Source organism: Stegostoma tigrinum, chromosome 3 (genome assembly GCF_030684315.1).
Source record: "Stegostoma tigrinum isolate sSteTig4 chromosome 3, sSteTig4.hap1, whole genome shotgun sequence".
Classification (NCBI taxonomy): domain Eukaryota; kingdom Metazoa; phylum Chordata; class Chondrichthyes; order Orectolobiformes; family Stegostomatidae; genus Stegostoma; species Stegostoma tigrinum.
In genome coordinates, this window is record NC_081356.1 from 15,897,139 (window position 1) to 15,918,651 (window position 21,513).

Sequence of the window (21,513 nt, forward strand, 5' to 3'; positions counted from 1 at the left end):
TTCACCACTTTAAGAGCATTACAAAAGCAGGTCAGAGGCTATGAATCCTGTAATGAGTAGCTCACATCCTGACTATAACAAGTTCTGTTCAGAAGTTCTATTCAATACCTACAAGGTGAAAGTCAGGAATACGATGGAATATTCCCCTCTTGCTTGGATGAGTGCAGTTCCAACAACTCTTAAGGAGCTTGACATCATCCAGGGCAAACCATCGTGTCTGATTGGCACCACATCTATTTCCTCCACCACTGATATTCAGTAGTAGCAATGTGTACTGTATTCGAGATGTACTGCAGAAATTAGCCAAGGCTCTTTAGACAGCACCTTCTAGAACCCAACCACTTCTAACCAGCAGACTGAAGGCAGCAAGTGTGTGGGAACACTATCACATGCAAGTTCTCCTCCAAGCCACTCGCATCCTGACTTAGAAATATATCACTGTTCCTTCACCATCACTGGGTCAAAATCCTGGATTTCCTTCCTTAATGGCACTGGGCGTGTACCAATACAAACTGAACTGCAGCAATTCAAGAACATAGCTCACCAGTGCCTTCTAAGGGCATTTAGGGACAGGCAATAAATGCTGACTGAACCAGCAAATTCAACATCCCTTGAATGAATGAAGAAAATGCCTGCTTTAAGAAGATACGGTTGCCAGGTGAAATGTGATTATTGATAGTGAAAGCAGCAATAGTGGGAGCAGAAAAAAGATAAGATCAGCAATCCTAAAGCAAAAGTTCATTCAGAAGCCAATAAGAATCACCGGGCAAAAGTGCAGGCCAGGTAAAGAGAAAAAAGCCACCTGGATATTCAAAGACTTTTGTGAAAGAAGCCCTGATTGAGCAACTGAAGGTTCCAGCAGGTAAATGTAGAAATCCCGAAGGACAAAGGGAATATTTTGATGAAAAATGTTGCAAAGATCAGAAAGAAAAGTGAAGCGAGTGTCAAAGACAGTCTTACATCTCACACTGAGAGCCATGAGCATTAGATTTCACGGAACATTGCTGCAAGAAATGATGAAAGGGCTAGGAAATCAAATTTGACTGGACTGCAGAATTAGCAAGGCCTCTGAAAGTAACTAAACAGGGAGCAAACAAATTTAAAGAAATCTTTGAAAGAATTCAGCAGAAGATGTAAAATCAGGACAAGATTTAAAGAAGTTACAGTTGCAGTAGAAAGATTGACAAAGTTTGCAGCCAGAGAACTTTATTTAAATGTTTGTGTCGTGGGCATTGCATGGCATTTCAAACTATGAAAGGCAAAGAAATGCGTATTTTACCCAACAAGAAGCAGAAAATCCTCATCTTGGCTGCAGGAGGGAGGAACACCCTAAAAATCTTGAGAATAAGCAATGCAGAAATACAGCGGTAAAAAGAAACAGATTTCATAACAAAAAACTTTTAGAGTGATTGAGTCATAGAGATATACTGCACAGAAACAGACCCTTCAGTCGAACTTGTACACGCTGACCAGATATTGTGTATAAATCGAATCTTATTTGCCAGCATTTGGCCCAGATTCTTCCAAACCCTTCCTATCCATATAAACATCCAGACGTCTTTTAAATGTTGTAATCGTACCTCCTTTGGCAACCCATTCCAGATATGCACCACCCTCTGCCTGAAAATGGTGCTCCTTAGATCTGTTTTATATCTTTTTCCTTTCACCTTAAACCTGTGCCCTCCAGTTTTGGACTCCCCAACCCCATGGAAAAGACCATGCCTATTTACCCAGTCCGTGCCCTTCATGATTTTATACACTTCTTTAAGGTCACCCCTCAGCCTCTGGTGTTTCAAGAAAAATAGCCCCAACGTGTTCAGTCTCTTCCTACAGCTCAAAGTCTCCAACCCTGGCAACATCTTCATAAGTCTTTTCTGAAACCTTTTAAGTTTCACAACATCCTTCAAAGGAGATAATTATAGCCAATCAGCCAGGAATCCAGTTTAAAGAATTTGTCATAGCCTTACATAACATATTTTAAAAAAAAATAATAAAGGGAATGCTGCACAGAGTCCACCAAGCTTCATTATAATTAAATTTAACACAGCATTGGAGAATGCAAGAATTAAAACATCAGTCTTAAGAAACAGCAATTCACAGGCAATATTACAAGCAATATCTTTTTAGTAATAAGAACAATCTGAACATGGAGAATGAATGGAAAATGCTTTAATATTTCTAACAAATTCAAGGTCAGAGGAGGACCATACAGAATGCAAGATTGACCTTCAGTGGTATGTTAGTAGCAAATCACAAAAATGAAGGATATCAAAATGGACTTTAATAATAAACTAAAAATAATTGGAACAACAAACTGACAGAATGACTCCATTCATCAGGATCTGGATGTTCGCATTGTGTATTTTTCATGTGGTGTTCGTGCCCCCGGAACTCCTGGCTGCAGTACGCCTGGACCTGGGACCTTGCAGAAGACCCAGGGCCGTGTTTGGGATCCTTGCCAATGAGGGTGAACTCTATTTAAGTCTTTCTCTTATTCTTTTTGTACCTCAAAATGGCGCTGGATTGTGGTAACTTAACCCTTTTCACTGCATCTCCTGAGATATATATGACAATAAATAAATTATTTGTTCATGGAGGTGGCATTTTTTAAGATCCAACATTGCCTCAAAGTTGAATATCAAGTACAAAAATAGGAGACAGTTCAAATGCTGCAGAGAGGTTACACAAAGAACTTAACATGGTATAGAAATCTCCTTTGGAGCAATAGCTAAGGCATTTTTAGAGGAATGTGTTGATTCTGGTGATCTACATTTCACAAAATATGTTCATTTCAGTGAACACCCTGTTAACTGACACACTGCCTAGGTCGCTATCCCATCAAAGCAGTTGCCATGGCAGAAGCTAGTTTACAGGCATGCGATTAGGTGGCATAAGTGGAATCGCTGCCAAGAGGATGGGAACAGCAACACAAGGAGTATAAGAGAGTTGAAAATGTTTATGTAGTTCATTGTCAATACTCCTCACCTTTGTGCCAGCGTGTATGTTTGGACCTCAACATGATGAGCTAGAAGGAATTTCATTCGTTCCAAGAAAGCAATGGATTCAGAAAGGGTCGGTTGCTGAAACTTTGGTCCAGCAACTAAACATGATTTACCAAGCAGTCAAAGGGCAGTCAATAGAAGATTTTACTGTCTTTCCTAGACTCATGGCAGGACATAAATAAAAAAGCGGAAAAACACTTGTTCAGATTAGAATTGATGACACAAAAGCTACATCTCAAAGGGCCAAGGAAAAAAAAACATTTCTAGTAATCCAGGGGGCACTCAATTAAATTAAAAAAGAACAAACTGTGCTACTGTCTACCAGTATTGTGTTGACGAATGGACAAACCAAACATCCAGGAAGTTTCCAAGATAATAAAATGTGAGGCTGGATGGACACAGCAGGCCAAGCAGCATCTCAGGAGCACAAAAGCTGACGTTTCGGGCCTAGACCCTTCATCAGAGAGGGGGATGGGGAGAGGGAACTGGAATAAATAGGGAGAGAGGGGGAGGCGGACCGAAGATGGAGAGTAAAGAAGATAGGTGGAGAGAGTGTAGGTGGGGAGGTAGGGAGGGGATAGGTCAGTCCAGGGAAGACGGACAGGTCAAGGAGGTGGGATGAGGTTAGTAGGTAGATGGGGGTGCGGCTTGGGGTGGGAGGAAGGGATGGGTGAGAGGAAGAACCGGTTAGGGAGGTTGTGAGAGGAAGAACCGGTCCAGGAAGTTTGCTGAGAGCACAAATACTGGCCATCAAAAATGTATGAAATATACTCCAGCTTTCTGAAGGAGTAGAAATATCAATACAGGCTGTCTAAGGTCGTACTTATACCATTTGTACCTGACCAAATGTAGTTGTACCTTTTGGTTGTACCAAATTTCTTGTTATCTAAGTTCAGTGTCTCTTCTTTAGAACCTGTATGGTGGTGTATTCTCTGTCACTAACTATTAGATAGGCCCAAGACAAAGCAGGATTAGTGGGATTGATCTACTTCAACCAACACAGACTGGTGGAAATGGAAGCATACTACAGTGTTTCAGTAATGGTCATCTGGGACAGCCCAGCATTGCCATTACTGGAAAGAATGGATTCCAGGCTTTGTATCAAGCCACTAAAATGCTGACAGACATCTATATTCTGCCACAGACCATCATCTTATTCACCGAACCTTGGATTGTCAGACTCACCATCCTTCTCCTGAAACATGATCTTGGAAGGCTTTCAAGTTAAACAAGGATGTCACCTTTACTTATCTGCCCCCAAAATGAGAAATTGGAGCTTGTGCTGTCCTTTCTACTTGGTGTGACTGCTGCTTACTAGTGCTGGGAGTATGAGGATCCTCCTAAACTATCATTCTGTGAGATACTGGTCACTGGACTAATGCTTGCAACAGTGTTAACAACGAATGTACTGCATGCTTCCTTGCTGTCTGCTCCTCCTCCTTCTCAAAGGGCAGAGATGGAGGTGGTGGGGAAAAAAAGAATTGGGGTGTTGAACTTAGCATTATGGTGGAGGCATTGGTGAAATGGACCTTGCTCCTGGAAGCTTTAATGTTAAAGGTGGAAGGGATAGAGTACAGCATCCATGTCGGCTGTAATTTGATAACATCACATAGATATTAGGAGTTAGGGATAGATTTGGAGGATTCAGGATAAGAATTGTTGTGCATCAGTGAGCAAGTTGGAATTTTCTGGAGGTAATTACCAAATACCTCTAGGCCATTGCTATCTGTCTTGTCTCCAGCCACAGGGTCTAGCCAGTCCTGTCTCACCATGGGTAGTAATACTTCCACAAGGGGAAGCACCTTATAAAGTTGTGGTTGCCTTCCCCTGGTCAAGTTCTACTGCCAATTGTTATATGCAAGCCATCTTGGAAGAAAAAGAGCGGTGATTGTGAACAAGTGCTTCTATGAATCATGATGGTCAAGAAAAAAAGGCCATTGGGCCCATCACATTCATTTTACTCCACTCAATGAGCAATTCATGCACTGCCACTCCCCTTCCCCACATCCCTGAACATTCCTCCTCTTCAGATATTTAGAATGTACAGAAGATGTTGAGATGCTTTTGGTACAGAAAGAAGCCACTGTGCCCGTTGCGTCTGTGCTGCTGATGAATGAGCCAGCCAACCTAACCTCATTTTCCAACCTTTGGTCTCTGTCCTTGGAGGTTACAAGACATCAGTTGCACATCCAGACACTCTTTAAATGAGGTGAGGGTTTCTACCTCTGCTCCCCATTCAGAAACTGAGCTCCAGGGCCCTACCATATAATGATCATCCTTTTTGTTTCTCGCTGCATGAACCTCTGAATCCCAAGCCCAGGGTGTTTAAAGTGGTAATTGGAAGTCAGACAGCCACCCTGTCACAAAAACACCCATCAACAATTACCCTTTATTTCCAAGCACTGACCTAATTCTCTGTCTACCTTGCCTATTGATTTTTTCAGAAGAAAAATATAGTCTGCTATGAAGACTCTTGACAAAAACTTTCATATAATTAATGTAGTCCACATCAACTGCACTACCCTCATTAATCTACCCTGGTAACTTTTCAAAAAAACGCAATCAAGTTTGTCAAACAATTTTCCCTTACCAAGACCATGCTGACTGCTCTTGTTACTCCATACTTTTGTAAGTGTCAGTTTATCTGTATTTCAGAATTGATCCTAATATTTTGCACATAACTAAGGTGACATTGACTGGGCTGTAATTATTGGAGTATCACTTTCTCTATTTTTAATTTTAACATAAGCTAAAAAGTTAACTGACATCTCATCCTAAAGTATCACATCTGCACCTAAATAAAAATTGGAAAAGAGAAGTTCTTTATTTCTCTATTTTGTATCTAATATTTGTATCTAGGTAGTTAAGATGGCACCATGAGGGGTGACATTATATGCTTTTCACTGCACTAAGCTTCTGTACTTGAATACTCCCAACAATTAATCTAATTCTAATTCTAAGTATCAAGACAACAAAGTACTCAATGAATGGCAGGACACTGGGAAGCTCAGAGGAATGGCAGGATCTTTGGCTGCTTGACCACTGAAGACAACAGGACAGTTTAATTGGGGAATTTAGAAGTTTACTTCTCGACCTTCTCCATCAGGACACCCTTTTGGGGCCAAGTTTTGACATGGTAATGCTTTAAGTTATGTCTAACTTAAAGGCCCCATAACATTGTAAACAGAAAAGAACATATGATTCTAACCATTAAAATAAAGATATTGGATGTTTATATTTGCAAATATATATAGGTGAAGGCACAGTGATAAATTAATAGCCTAAATGAAACATACATCTTTCAATAAGCCTATTTACATTGTGAAGTACATCTAAATGAAAATATTTAATGATTTGTTAATTAGCAAACATGAAAATGTGTATGCTTTTGCAATATAAGAGCAAATATATAGATCGGAGTTTATTAAGTAAAACCAACTATACAGCCTGAATAAAATTTAAAACAAATTTTCTTCTGGGGTTTTGAACAACGAGGTCATCGATGATATCATTTTATGATAAGCTGCAAAGTTTATCACTTTCTGTCCACATTACACTCGGAGCAGATATATTTCATTGGTGCATTGTTCTCTGCAGTTCAATTTTGATGTTTTCCAGCTGTGAAAGTGGCCTTTCTCCTTACCAGTTCGTTACCATTAGACTGAAAAAGAGATGCAATATTGCTTCCACTTCCAGAAAAGCCAAGCACTTGGAAAGCTAACACCCACATTGCCAAGACAATCTTGCATCAGAAATATTACACTGTACCTGTTTACCTGAGGCATTAGTGATACCTCCTCTGGAGTATTGTGTTCAGTTCTGGTTGCCCTGCTGTAGGAAGGATTTGATTAAAGTAGACAGATTCTGCAGAGATTTACCGGGATGTTGCAGGTACGGAAGTTTTAAGTTATAAAGAAAGGCTAAATAGGCTGTGACTTCTTTCACTGGAACATAGGAGCTTGAGAGGTGGTCTTACAGAGATTTATAAATCATGCAGGGTATAGATAGGGTTAATGGTAGGTGTCTTTCCCAAAGATGGGGGATTTCAAGGCAAGGGGGCATTTTTTAAGGTGAGAGGAGGGAGATTTAAAAAAGACATGAGGGCCAATTTTTTTACATAGAGGGTGGTTCACTTGTGGAATGAACTTCCTGAGGAAGTGGTGAATGTGGATACAGTTACAACATTTAAAATACATTTTGGATTAGTGCAGGAAAAGAAAAGGTTTGGAAGGATATGTGCCCAGAGCAGGCATGTGGGACGGGTTCAGTTTGGGATTATGTTTGACATGGACTGGCTAGGCTGAGGGGCCTGTTATCATGCAGTATGACTCTATGGCTCTATAACTAAAACCAGAAGAAAAGGAACACTTTTGTATGTGAGTGCATTTTTAAAAATTGTTTTTAAGAGTTCCATCATAAGAGGAAAGGATTGCATTCAAAATAGCCCTCCATTCAGTGAAAATCTTCCATCAGCGTTAGGGGCATCACCTTCATTGACCTTTCTTTTTTCTCTATTCTTTTTCTTTTATTCACAAACTTGTAGTTTATATCAGGCGGACTTTCTTTTGCTTCTAAGTTCAATTTCAACAAAACTTTCTTGAGGTTATTTCAAGGAATGAGGGATTAGTGTCTAAGACTCTGCACTTTGTACCATTTGTGCGTCCTGCAGCATTTTGTTGGTTTTCTGGAACTGACCCAACAAATAATTCCAAAGATGTAGCATGAACACAACTGTAGTTCATCCTTTTTCCTCAAATTGCTCTTTGTTTCACTTTTTCCCCCTATCATCTGCAAATTGAACCATATCTCTCAGCTACAACTGAAGTAACTTTGCACACGTCTTTGATCTCCACTAGGGAAATTACAGTGGAATCAGGGCCAAAACTGTATTTGGCCCTGTCCAACAATCTGTAGAAGCAAAGAAGGGTGTGTTTGTTGTTGCACAACAGCAAAAAAACGGCATATCAATGCAGCAATCTACTGCAGCACGGCCACAGGGATTTCGCACACAATGGAATACAGAGAGTATACTTACATTCTATAGAATAAAACAAAGAATTGCAGGTGCTGGCGAACTGAAACAACCAGACACTGAAATTGCTGGAGAAACTCAGCAGGTCAGGGAGTATCTACAAAGACAAAACAGAGTTAATGCTTAAAGCCTAGTTACCCTTCTGCAGACATTTCTGTTTTTTTTTGTTTACTTTCTATGCAAGCATTTTTTGCATGACATTATACCTTTTTGCTATTTTAGCTGCATTGCCTTTTGTCTGTTTTCTGCACTTACTGCAGTCAAGTGCCCTTGCCTCAAAAGCCCAGAATCATTATGCATTTCCAATTCGAGAGAATTTTGAAAGACCTTAATGGCTATCATCATCGAGTGGCACATATCTTACAATAACATTTAGTTGATGACCGTATGAAAGGTCTGGCGTAATATCAACAGACTGAAGTATTCTGCTTTTATTCAAGCCATCCGAAATAGATTCACTTACTTTTTCACCCATAAGTAGGATAAATTCATCGCATCTCTATAATAAAAATAAAGAACTACAGGTACTGGAAGCCTGAAACAAAATTGCAATGTGCTGGAGAAACTCAGCAGGCCTAGTAGCATCTGTGGAGAGAAAAGCAGAATTATGCTTCAAGTCCAGTAACCCTTCATCAGAACTCAATCCAGAAGGGCTACCGGATTTGAAATGTTTACTGTGGTCTCTGCCTATAGATGCTGCCAGACCTGTTGAGTTTCTCCAGCCCTTTCTGCTTTTGAGTAAGTTCATCGCAAATTGTTTTAGCCAGGCATGTAGCTTTCCGAGATTTACTGCTTCCAGAATGATTAAATGGTTGGTGAGACATGGATCCAAACTAGCAATGAGTTCTTTCAAGCCAAGAAAGTCCCTATTATGCATGAGCCAAATTGTTTATTGTCTCCCCTAAAAGCTAGCCCATATCCAGTGCTATTGATGATGTTGTGAAGAGTTCACAGACATAATCAGTAAACAACTGTTGTTGGAGCGTGCAATAACCATTTGTGTTTATATTTTTCAGCACTAACGTTTATTGAACAAACTTGACCTTTTGAAGAATCTCTAATTTGTTTTCTGAATGAATGTTTTGGTTTGTCAAATGGGCCTTCCAATGTTAGTATTCATTGAGGGCAGCACGGTGGCTCAGTGGTTAGCACTGCAGCCTGACAGTACCAGGGACCCAGGTTCGATTCCAGCCTCGGGCAACTCTCTGTGCGGAGTTTGCACATTCTCCCTGCATCTGCGTGGGTTTCCTCCGGGTGCTCTAGTTTCCTCCCACAGTCCAAAGATGTGCAGGCTAGGTGGATCGGCTGTGCTAAATTGCCCATAATGTTCAGGGGTGTGTGGGTTATAGGGGGATGGGTCTGGGTGGGATGCTTCAAGGGCGGTGTGGACTTGTTGGGCCAAAGGGCCTGTTTCCACACTGTAGGTAATCTAATCTAATTCAGAGGGATCTTTCTGTGTCTAGAATGAAGTACTTTTGTCAGGTTAATTCTTGGTTGGAAGAGTCACATTCAATTGGCAAAGTCTTTGAATCCAATGCTTTAGGTTTAAAACCAAAGCAGGGGTACAAAATGCAATCCACACATTTGAATAATCTGTATATTTACCTAAGAGAAAGGAGAGAGGAGTGATTCTTGTAGAAAATAATTTGCTTGTGGAAAATAAATTTATTTTTAAAAGTGAAAATATTTCAAAATTAATTAAATACATTTATATCAATAACTGCATTGAATAAAAAAGCAAAATAAGCATTTTATTTAGTGAGTGAAGAATCCAAAGGAATGATTTGATTGTTGCAGGTCAAGAGAAAGAAATAGAAATGTTTTTGACCACATCATTGTGCTGCAGCGCATCAGTGTGTGACACAAGAATCAGCGAGTCTGACGACTGCAATTCTAGAATGAGGCTGGGAGAAAATTGAAACTTCCTCATTGTGTTTAATATCCTAGCAGCACTGTTTATTAATAATAATTGCATAGCCATTGTTATGATCCTATCGCTGCATAAAATCTGTTGTGGATTGAAATCTGCCTTCTTAAATCATATTCTGATTTGCTTTCATTTTTCAATGTAGTAAATCATTGATACACGAGCAATGTTGCAGATTCAATCTTAGTAATGAAATGGAAGTTTACTGTGCAAAGGAAAGAGGATAAAAACAAGAATAAAGCTAACTATTTAAATATAACACAGCTTGAAGATTTTGAAATACTAAGTAGAATTACAATCCCATTTATCCCCATATCATCATGTTACAACACTCGAATACCAGAGAAAATGTGCTTACCTATTACATCCAGAGGTTTAACTTAACTGTTTCTCTACATTCCTGGTCTGAGACTTTGGTAGCCTCTTTCTTGATTAATCACATAGCTGAGCTTAGACTTTACCAGCTTTGAGTAACCTGTTTAGGGTTCTACCAAAACACTTCCAGTCTGGGATTTTCAACTAAGCTTTGTATACCTGGGTAACCTATTTCCTCATGTTTCTGATGTAAACACTTTTCATTTTTAGTTTTTTTTAGAAACTGGGGACCAAAGTGAAAAAAAAACTATTTTGGACCAGTTGATTGAAAGGGTGTCTGAATGTTTTGAGAAGAAAGAAGCGTGACACCCATGGCAAGCATCATGTAAACAACTGTTTGAACAAGCAGTGATTTGACGATGAGAGGATGCATGAATGCAAGCTTTTTCTGGCCAAAAAGATGATTGGTCTATGGACTAGTGACCAGTTATTATTTACAAAATATTTATGCCTGCCAATAACTGCGTGATTTTTTTTTCTCAGCTTGGAGCTTGGAATAAGTTCCAGACAGAGAGAGAGAGAAAGAGAGAAGTGCCCAATTCTTCCCAAGCTGGGGAGATGTCTCTCTGTTCTCGGCTGTCAAAACCTACTCTCAACCTGAAAAAAAACAATTTAGCCTTCCTAGACAGGTGTTGTTGTACACTGAGACTCTTAACAGATAACTCAGACTTTTTATAAGGGAACCAGTGATTTTGTGTCTCTTACCACCTGGTGGAAGCATCTGTAGATAGGGACTGAAGCAATGTGCAGGCCTTCAGAAGACGCACTATATCATATCAACCACAGAACCGAAGAACAAAGACTACTGAGCTGTTTCCAGTCTTCCTCTATGCCTGATAATCTATTTTTCCTGTCTCTCTCTCTGTGTGTCTGTGTGTGTGTGTGTGTGTGTGTGTGTGTGTGTGTGTGTGTGTGGAGCCATTGTAAGGGGATTAGAGCTTTAATTAGTAGAGTTATATGCTGTTAGTTTACAGTTAACCTGTAGCTAGCACAACAATTTGATAAGTCATCTTACAGCTGTGCATAACTGAAGTTAGGCCACGGTTGGAATATTGTATTTAGTCCTGGTGGCCACACTAGCAGAAGGTTACAGAGGCTATGGTAAAGGTTTACTAGGATGTTCGCTAGTTTGGAGGGTAATAGTTATGATGAGAGATGGTTTTCACTTGAATGTTGGAGGCTGACGAGCGACCTGATAGAGATTTCTAAAATTATGAGGGGCATGGATAGAATGGATATTTGAGTCTTTTCCCACACAGTAGAAATATCAATTACTAGGTTTAAGGTAAAAAGGGGAAAGTTTAAAGGAGATGCGAGAGGCAGGTGTTTTTTTATACAGTATGATAAGTACCTGGAAGACACTGCCAACTGTTCACTTTATAATCTCTCTTGTTCCCACAGCAAGGTCAGTCTTTCAGTGCACATCAAATGCCTCTCTGTTGGCCTTCCTCTTCAATGTAATTCTCTGCTGCTCAATTTCTATCTCCTCCACATCATTCTCTTTTCAACATCTTTGCACTGAATATTAAGTTCTCTTGCCTGGGAGTGAGTTGCATTGTGTTTTTCAGAACATTTCTCTCACCAAGATCACACAAGATTTCTTACCGCATCTTACCAAAAGTGTCTCCCCTACACCGGTGTGAGAAAATATAGACTAAGCGACCATTTCGCCGAGCATCTCTTCCTGGACCAAAACAGCCAACCTAGCCTTCTGGTCACCACTTATTTCAACTCACCCCCTCCTCCCCACCAATTTCCCCTCTCTCATGTCCATCCTCAGCCTCCTCCAGTGTCATAATGAATCAGAACATAAATTTGAGGAACAATGCCTTATCTTCTACCTGGTCACCCTATAGCCTGCAGGACATAACATTGAGTTCTCCAATTTCAAATAGCCTGCCCATCCATCCCATGACTCCCTTTCCAGCCCGACCTCCTCACTTCAATTCCACCTACCACCTCCTCCCTTCCATTCTAGCCACCAACTGGATTCATCCCTCCCATCGACCAACCAACTCGTACCTACTACCTGTGTCCGCCTGTCACCTCAGTCTGCCACTTGCCAGGTATCTGCTTGAAGATCAGCATCCCTGGTACCTGGGCAAAATGTAAAAGTGTGCTGTATACCCGGACAAGCACTGGCATTCTGAAGCTGCCCTGTACATTAAAGTTTAGAACATGCCAGAAGATAGTGCCACAATTCTCTGATGGGGGCCTGGATATTATGGTGGAATGGAGGATGTAAAGAAGGGATGCTCTTTTCCCAGAGGACCCCAGAGGAGGCCATTCCATTGGAATCTGGAAGACTGGTCCAGGGTCACCATCCAGGTAAGTACAGTTTCAACAGTACTGAGGAACGGCCAGCAGTGACTCTTCTCTCTGCTCTCACACACTCACACTCTGTCTGCTACTTCACTGATGACTTATCACGGTTTGTGCTCTGCCACACTCACTATTGCTTGCAACATCTTCTGTCACTCACCCTTGTTTCACCTTGACCAGCACATAATTAACCCTGCATGGACTTTGTGCAGCCTACCCTCTCCCTTTGATCACCTCACCAATTTCCCCCCAGCCACACTAGCAGTAACAACCATCCACCAGCTTTCAGCTTACTCAGTCTTTCCAATTCTCTCATTCCACACAGAGCCCACAGTAGGGCAGAAACGGTAATTGACATTAGACTCCTCATTCTCAGCAAGGAGAACATCCTGTCCCTTTTCGGAGGTGACCAGGATTGCTCCTGAGGGAATGACGAGATATCCATTCTCTGTCAACTGAGTAAGTACCACTCTTCAGTTGACTGTAAACCTCACATTCAACCCACACACCCACAATAATGTCAGTGTCATTCATTACACACCACATCTAACAACTGGCACAATGCATTCTCTCTCTCTTGTGTCATGAAGGTCCCAGTGGAATTTCCACCATCTCCACAGAGACTCTGCCAGCTCAGTCTGAAGCCAGAGATAATGGGAACTGCAGATGCTGGAGAATCAGAGCGGCTTGGGGACCGCTTTGCAGAACACCTCCGCTCAGTTCGTAACAAACTACTGCACCTCCCAGTCGCAAACCATTTCCACTCCGCCTCCCATTCTTTAGATGACATGTCCATCATGGGCCTCCTGCAGTGCCACAATGATGCCACCCGAAGGTTGCAGGAACAGCAACTCATATTCCGCTTGGGAACCCTGCAACCTAATGGTATCAATGTGGACTTCACCAGTTTCAAAATCTCCCCTTCCCCAACTGCATCCCAAAACCAGCCCAGTTCGTCCCCTCCCCCCACTGTACCACACAACCAGCCCAGCTCCTCCACTCCACCCACTGCATCCCAAATCCAGTCCAACCTGTCTCTGCCTCCCTAACCTGTTCTTCCTCTCACCCATCCCTTCCTCCCACCCCAAGCCGCACCCCCATCTACCTACTAACCTCATCCCACCTCCTTGACCTGTCCGTCTTCCCTGGACTGACCTATCCCCTCCCTACCTCCCCACCTATACTCTCTCCACCTATCTTCTTTTCTCTCCATCTTCGGTCCGCCTCCCCCTCTCTCCCTATTTATTCCAGAACCCTCACCCCATCCCCCTCTCTGATGAAGGGTCTAGGCCCGAAACGTCAGCTTTTGTGCTCCTGAGATGCTGCTTGGCCTGCTGTGTTCATCCAGCCTCACATTTTGTTGTCTCAGTCTGAAGCCACTTCCTCAACTGCTGAAACAAGAGCATGGACTCCTGGGTCCTCATGAATTTCATCCTAGGGTCTTAAAAGAAGGAACTAATGAGATTATTCATGTGTTCAATCTTCCAGAACTCATCAGGTTCAGGGAAGGTTCTTTTAGAATAGTGAATAGCTAATCTAATTCCTTTGTTCAAAAAAGGGAGGAGGCAGAAATTAAAGGCCATTTCGCTAACATCTGTAATAAGGAAAATGTTAGAAGCTATCTTTAAACTGGGCACTTGGATAAATTCAAAATGATCAAGCACAGACAATATGTCAGAGGGAATCATGTTTAACCAGTTTGTTGGAATTCTGCTGCAGATAAAGGCCAACGAGTGGATTTATTGTATTTAGATTTCCAGAAAGCATTTAGTAAGGCCCCACATCAAATATTATTGTGGAAAATAAATACTCAGGGTATTGGGAATAACATATTGGTACGGACAGAGATAGACTAGCTACAGGGAGCAGAGAATAGGAATAAATAGAACCTGGAAGTTACATTTATTTCCGAGGTAGCAAGGAGACTGCAAGAAAATGAGAAACAGAAACAGAAATTTTTGGAGAAACTTACCTGGTAGAATCTAATGTTTGATTCTAATCTAATGAGCTAATGTTTCCAGTCCAGTGACTGTTTGTCAGAACAGTTCTGTTGAAGGGTCAATGGACACAAAATAGCTACTTTTTCCCCCTTACACAGTGGTTCAGTGGTTAGCATCGCTGCCTTACAGTGCCAGGGGTCCAGGTTGATTTATTGTACTTAGATTTCCAGAAAGCATTTGGTAAGGTGCCACATCAAAGGGTATTGTGGAAAATAAAAACTCATGGGATTGGGAATAACATATTGGTACAGGCTATGTGTGTGGAGTTTGTAAATTCTGCCCACATCTGAACGGGTTTCCTCCAGGCGCTGCGGTTTCCTCCCACAGTCCAAAGATGTGCAAGTTAGATGGACAGGCCATGCTAAATTGCCCAGAGTGTCCAGGGATGCATACGTTAGCCATGGGAAATGCGGAGTAGAGGGTGAGTCTGAGTGAGATGATCTTCAGAAGGTCAGCATGGTCTTGATGGGCTAAATGGCCTGCTTCCACATTGTAGGGATTCTATCTTTCTATGAATGAATTCTGAGTTTCTCCCGCATTTTCTGTTTGTTTCAGGTTTCCAGTGTTCACAGTACTCTTATTTTTATTTATGGGTAAAAGAGAAATTTTCAGCTATGGAAGATAATTTATTAGATTCTATTCTGGTTGCAGGCCACAGATGGTTAAAACAATGCTTACCTAAAAAAAAGCACCAATATTCTTAGAACATGCCTCTCTAATATCTATGTTTGTCATATGCTTTGAACTGATTATCTGGTTCACAACATTGAGTGCAGCTCGTGATAGGTGTTAATTGGATTTTTCCAACAGCATCGAAGTGAGAAAAAACACACTTTAAAAGAAAGAGAAAGAATATATGTGTTTACACAGTCTCTTTCATTACCTCAAGGCACTTCAAAATGCTTCCTTGCCAATCAACCAATTTTGAAGCATAGTCGCTGTTATAATGAACAGAATTTGGAAGCCAATGGGCATACAGAACAATGAAGATACAATTGGAAACTTTATCCAAATGATATTCTGGCGCAAATCCATTCACGACTGATCTTACAATGAGATAAGCCAATCTAACACAGGATCTCGACAGCATCCACACTTGAGCTCATATGTGACAGGTAACATTCGTCACACAGAGCGAAGTGATCCCACAACCAGTAGATTAGATCAAAATTCTCTAATTCTGCCGTGTCCAGCCGTCAGTGGTGAGGAACAATTGGACAATTAATGGGAGGAAAAGGCTTCACAAATATTCCTAGACTCAATGATAGGGCAGGCCAACACAGACGTGCATAAAAGAAGTCTGAGGCATCAGCTCCTATCTTCAGCCAGAAGTGCTGAATGGGTGCTCATGGCTTCCTGCTAAGTTTCCCAACATCTTTGATGCCAGTTTTCACCTATTTGATTCACTCCACATTTTACCAAAAAATGGCTGAAGGCACTGGGCTCTGACAACATTCTGGTAATAGTAGCTAGGAGTAGTTCTCCTGAACTAATTGCACCCTCGGTGCAGTTGACCCAGGACTACTACAGTACCGGCATCTACATAACAACATTGAACATTGTCCAGGTATTACATGTCTAAAAAAGCAGAACAAATCTGACCTGACCAATACCATTCCCTCGATCTCTTCTTGATCTTTAGCAAAGTGATGGAAAATGTTATTGGCAGTAACATTAAATGGCATTTACACAGCAATAAACCATGTTCTGATGCTCACTTTGGGTTTGACCAAAGCCACTCAGCTCCTGATATCATCACAGCTTTGTTCCATCATGCAAAAGAGCTGAACTCAAGAGATGAGGTACTGGTCTAGACAGTGGAGGGAGCATTGGATCAATCAGCTCTGGCAAAACTGGAATCTTCGGAATTGAGGTGACACATTCTCCGTTGGTTGGAGTCATACTATCTCAAAGGAAAATGGTTGTGATTGTTGGATGTCAATCATTACAGCCATAGGGCATCATTGAAGGAGTTTTTCAGGGTGGTATCCTAAGGGCAACCATCTCTACCAACTTCACCAATGGCTTTACCCCCATCATAAGGTCAGAAGCAAGAATTTTGCTGGATGATTGCACAATGTTCAGCACCAATCCCAACAGATACTGAAGTTGAACTGTGTCCATTTGTAACGAGGTTGCGACCATATTAAGGAATGATTTAAACAGTCCTTGGATAAGCATATGGATGATGATGGGATAGTGTAGGGGGATGGGGTTAGATTAGTTCACAGGTCGGCGCAACATTGAGGGCTGAAGGGCCTGTTCTACGCTGTATTGTTCTATGTTCTATGTTCTATAAGTGGCAAACAAATATTTGCACCTCCGAAGTGATAAATAATTAGCCATTTTGAAAAAGAGAATAACTACGCATCATCCTCCGACATTTCCGTCATCTACAATCCGACCCCACCACCCAAGACATTTTTCCATCCCCACCCTTGTCTGCCTTCCGGAGAGACCACTCTTTCCATGGCTCCCTTGTCCGCTCCACACTCCCCTCCAACCCCACCACAACCGACACCTTCCCCTGCAATCACAGGAAGTGCTACACTTGCCCCCACACCACCTCCCTCACCCCCATACCAGGCCCCAAGATGACTTTCCATATTAAGCAGATGTTCACCTGCACATCTGCCAATGTAGTATACTGTATCCATTGTACCCGGTGTGGCTTCCTCTACATTGGGGAAACCAAGCGGTGGCTTGGGGACAGCTTTGCAGAACACCTCCGCTTGGTTCGCAATAAACAACTGCACCTCCCAGCCATGAACCATTTTAACAGCCCCTCCCATTCTTTATATGACATGTCCATCATGGGCCTCCTGCTGTTCCACAATGATGCCACCCGAAGGTTGCAGGAACAGCAACTCATATTCCGCTTGGGAACCCTGCAGCCCAATGGTATCAATGTGGACTTCACCAGCTTCAAAATCTCCCCTCTCCCCATTGCATCCCAAAACCCGCCCAGCTCGTCCCCGTCTCTCTAAGCTGTTCTTCCTCTCACCTATCCCCTCCTCCCACCTCAAGCCACACCTCCATTTCCCACCTACTAACCTCATCCCGCCTCCTTGACCTGTCCGTCCTTCGCGGACTGACCTATCACCTCTCCACCTATACTCTCCTCTCCACCTATCTTCTCCTCTATCCATCTTCAGTCCGCCTCCCCCTCTCTCCCTATTTATTTCAGAACCCTCTCCCCATCCCCCTTTTCTGATGAAGGGTCTAGGCCCATAACGTCAGCTTTTGTGCTCCTGAGATGCTGCTTGGCCTGCTGTATTCATTCAGCTTCACACTTTGTTATCTTGGATTCTTCAGCATCTGCGTTTCCCATTATCACTGATCACTAATTAACCAAAGCTCAATTGCATTATCATTGCAGAATCCACAGTATCATGCAAGTCACCATTGACCAGAAACTGACTATACCAGCTGTGCATTTTCTATGTGTATAACTAGCCTGTCTACTATTTACAAAACTTAAATCAGGACTGTAATAAAGTACAATCCACTGCCTGGATCCGTGCAGCTCCAATAGCACTCAAGGAAATTTTTGCCATCAGAATGTGACCACCTGTCTGACTGGTATCCCTTTTAAAGATTTAAAGATTTATTCCCTGCACCATCGAAGCACAGGGGCACCAGTGCGCACAATCTATAAGATGCATTACAGAAATTCACCAATGGTCCTTAGACAGCGCCTTCCACACCCTTGTCCTCTGCCACCTGGATAATTGCAGAAGATAAATGTGAACTGCACCATTTAGTAAGTTCCTCTCCAAGCCACATAGCTTCCTGACTTGGGACTATATCACCATTTCTTCATTGCCACTTGGTCAAAAGGCTGGAAATCTCTTCCTAACAATACTGTGTATATCTACACCACATGGATCACTGTGGTTTTTGAAGGTCACTCAACATCACCATTTTAAAGGCAGTGAGGATGGATTTTTCTGCCAATACCAACATCCTCCGAAGATCAAAATAAAGGACTCACCTTTGATTAGATTAGATTTTATTGTCGAATGTACTGGACGACAAGTGTGCAGCAGTACAGTGAGAAATGTACAGTCACCATTCTCTGGCACCATCATAGAATACTGCTGCTGCTACCATGAAGCTTGAGCTAGACCCATCTTCACTGGAGCCACTAAACACTGCAGTGCCGTCACATCTATAACAACCGCTTTGTCACCAGCAATGTCACGGTCTCGAGGCTGGATCCACCAACATTGAAGTTGCCGCATTCCGACACCATCACTCACCACTGAGGATGCTGAAATTCTGAACCTAAAACAACAAACTATGAATATGCTCAAGTTAGGCAGCACCTGATGAAGGATCATCAACAAAAATATTTCCTCTGTTTGGCTTTCCACAAATGTTGCCGCACCAGCTGAGCAGTTCCATCATTTGGTAACGATAAAGTTAATTACCTTCCTGCGGCATTAGAATTAATTTAAAACCCGGCTGGTAAAATAAATCAAGCAATCAATGTTTACATTCAGAGATAGCAGGAACTGCAGATGTTGGAGAATCTGAGATAACAAGGTGTGGAGCTGGATGAACACAGCAGGCCAAGCAGCATCAGAGAAGGAGGAAAGCTGATGTTTCGGGCCTAGACCCTTCTAAGGGTCTATCTCTAATGTTCATATTCTTCCTGGTACAGATACTACAGAACTTTACAGTCATTGCAACAACATATTAAACTGATAGTTATTGGACTGTGTAAGTGACTGAATTATTCATTGAGAGGATTTAAGTTATTTGGGAATGTGTCTGCTGTCCTTTGCTAAATAATTCTGATAGTTATATGATTTAAATGAGTTTGTCTCTTGTGGTATGTTTTGAAGAGTCAAGGAAAAATCTTTCTGTCTTTATCACAGATTCATACGACACAGAAGAAAGCTATGAGCTTGGTGAAAGAGATCTCCAAGTAATTGCACTCTCCTGCTGGTTCTCTGCACCTTTACAAGTTATATGTAAAGTAGCTCAGCAAACAAGGAGTTTGTTAAGCCCATCGGGACTTTGACACCTCATTCAAAGAGCAATACAATTAGTCACAGTTCCTTCCTCATTCCTCAAGTCCCTGGGAACTTGTCCCTTTTAAGCGTTCAGCTTTTAAAAACTACTATTGAATATGTATCCATGATCATATTAGGCACTGCAATTTGAATGTTAACAACTTGCCATATGAAGAAATCCCCTCCCTTCCTGCCTTTTCAAGACTTTTGCAGTTTTCTTTGTTATTGTTTCATCAGATGTTGTTGCCAGTGGCAACATATGTTCCGCTTGCCCTTGTGCATGGATATTTGATAGACATATGTGCAGAACAACCCTGTTAGTTAGCTATTGAAAAGTTCAGTGCACTCCACAGAGACTCAGAAACCTGTGAGAGCAGAACAAGCAACTGTATATTTCACGAACCAATTCACATTGAAGAATTGTTAATCAGCAAGGCAAAGTCTGAACTAGGAATTGTCAATAGAGTATTTAATATCAAATTAATCAAGCATGACAAACAGCAACACCTTGTGTCTAAGGAGTCATCAAAGCAATGGAAAGTCCTAAAGCACTTTGAAGACAATGAAGTTTGACACCAAGCCAAGTGTGTACTAAGCCAGGTAATCAAAAGATTAATCGAAGAGGAAGGATGTTATTAAATTGGAGAGAGATCAGAAAGGATTTACCAGGATGTTGCCAGGTCTAAAGGGTCCAAGTTATAAGGAGAGGCTGAATAGATTGGGACATTTTTCACTCGCGCATAAGAGCTTGAGGAGTGATCTTATGGAGGTTTATAAAATCAGAGCAGCATATATAAGGTGAATAACAAAGGCTTTTTTAGGATAGGGGAATTTAAAACTAGTGGCTATATTTTTAAAGCAAAAGGAGAAAGACTAAAAAGCACCTGAGGGGTGACCTTTTCCACACAGATTGTTGTTCATATATGGAATGAATTGCCACAGCAACTGGTATATGGGGGTAAAATTACAATATCTAAAAGACATTTGGACAGGTGCATGATAGGAAAGGTTGGAAGGGATATGGGCCAAATGCAGGCAAGTGGGACAAGTTTAGGCTTGGCAGGCTTGGTTGGCATCGACGAGTTGGTCAAAAAGGTCTGTTTCCGTACTGTATGACTCTTTGGTTCAATGAGTGGACTATCTTAAAGGATGAAAATGAAGTAAAATGATGGGGAGACAATGGAGGTTTGTTTCAGAGCTTGAAGCCTAGACAACCGAAGGCATGCCAGCAATGGTGGAACAATTACATTTGGAAGTGTACAAAAGTCCCGACTCTAAGGATGAAAAGTTTGGAGCACTGCATAAAGAGAAGAGATTACAAAAACAGGGGAAGGATTTGAACATGAAGGTGAGTAATTTAAAACATATGGTGTTGCATGATCGGGGGTCCAGGTATGCCAGGGAGACCTGTGAAAAACTCATCATGAGAGTTTTACAACTTAAATCATTTATTAATAATTAATATTCATTAATAAATTATTATTACTTTACCTACATTTCACCAAAATGCAAGACTGTAGAGAGGGAATTATAAAAATATCTGTGATCTTGCAACATTCTCCAGTCTCTCTCCACTTAACACTACTTCCCCTGTGGTCAATATTGGGTCTCTTGCTTTTACTGATCGCTGTTAATGATCATATCTTGGTATTCAGGGAACAATTTCAAATGTTGATGCTGATACAGAAGTTAGATGCATTGTAAACTGTGAGTCTCCATAAGAACATAGGCATGTTGGTGGAGTGGGAAGATAGGTGGAAGATGAAGTTCAATGCTGAAAAGTACACGGTGGTGCATTTTGTTAGGAGGAACATTGTCAAACAATATAAAATAA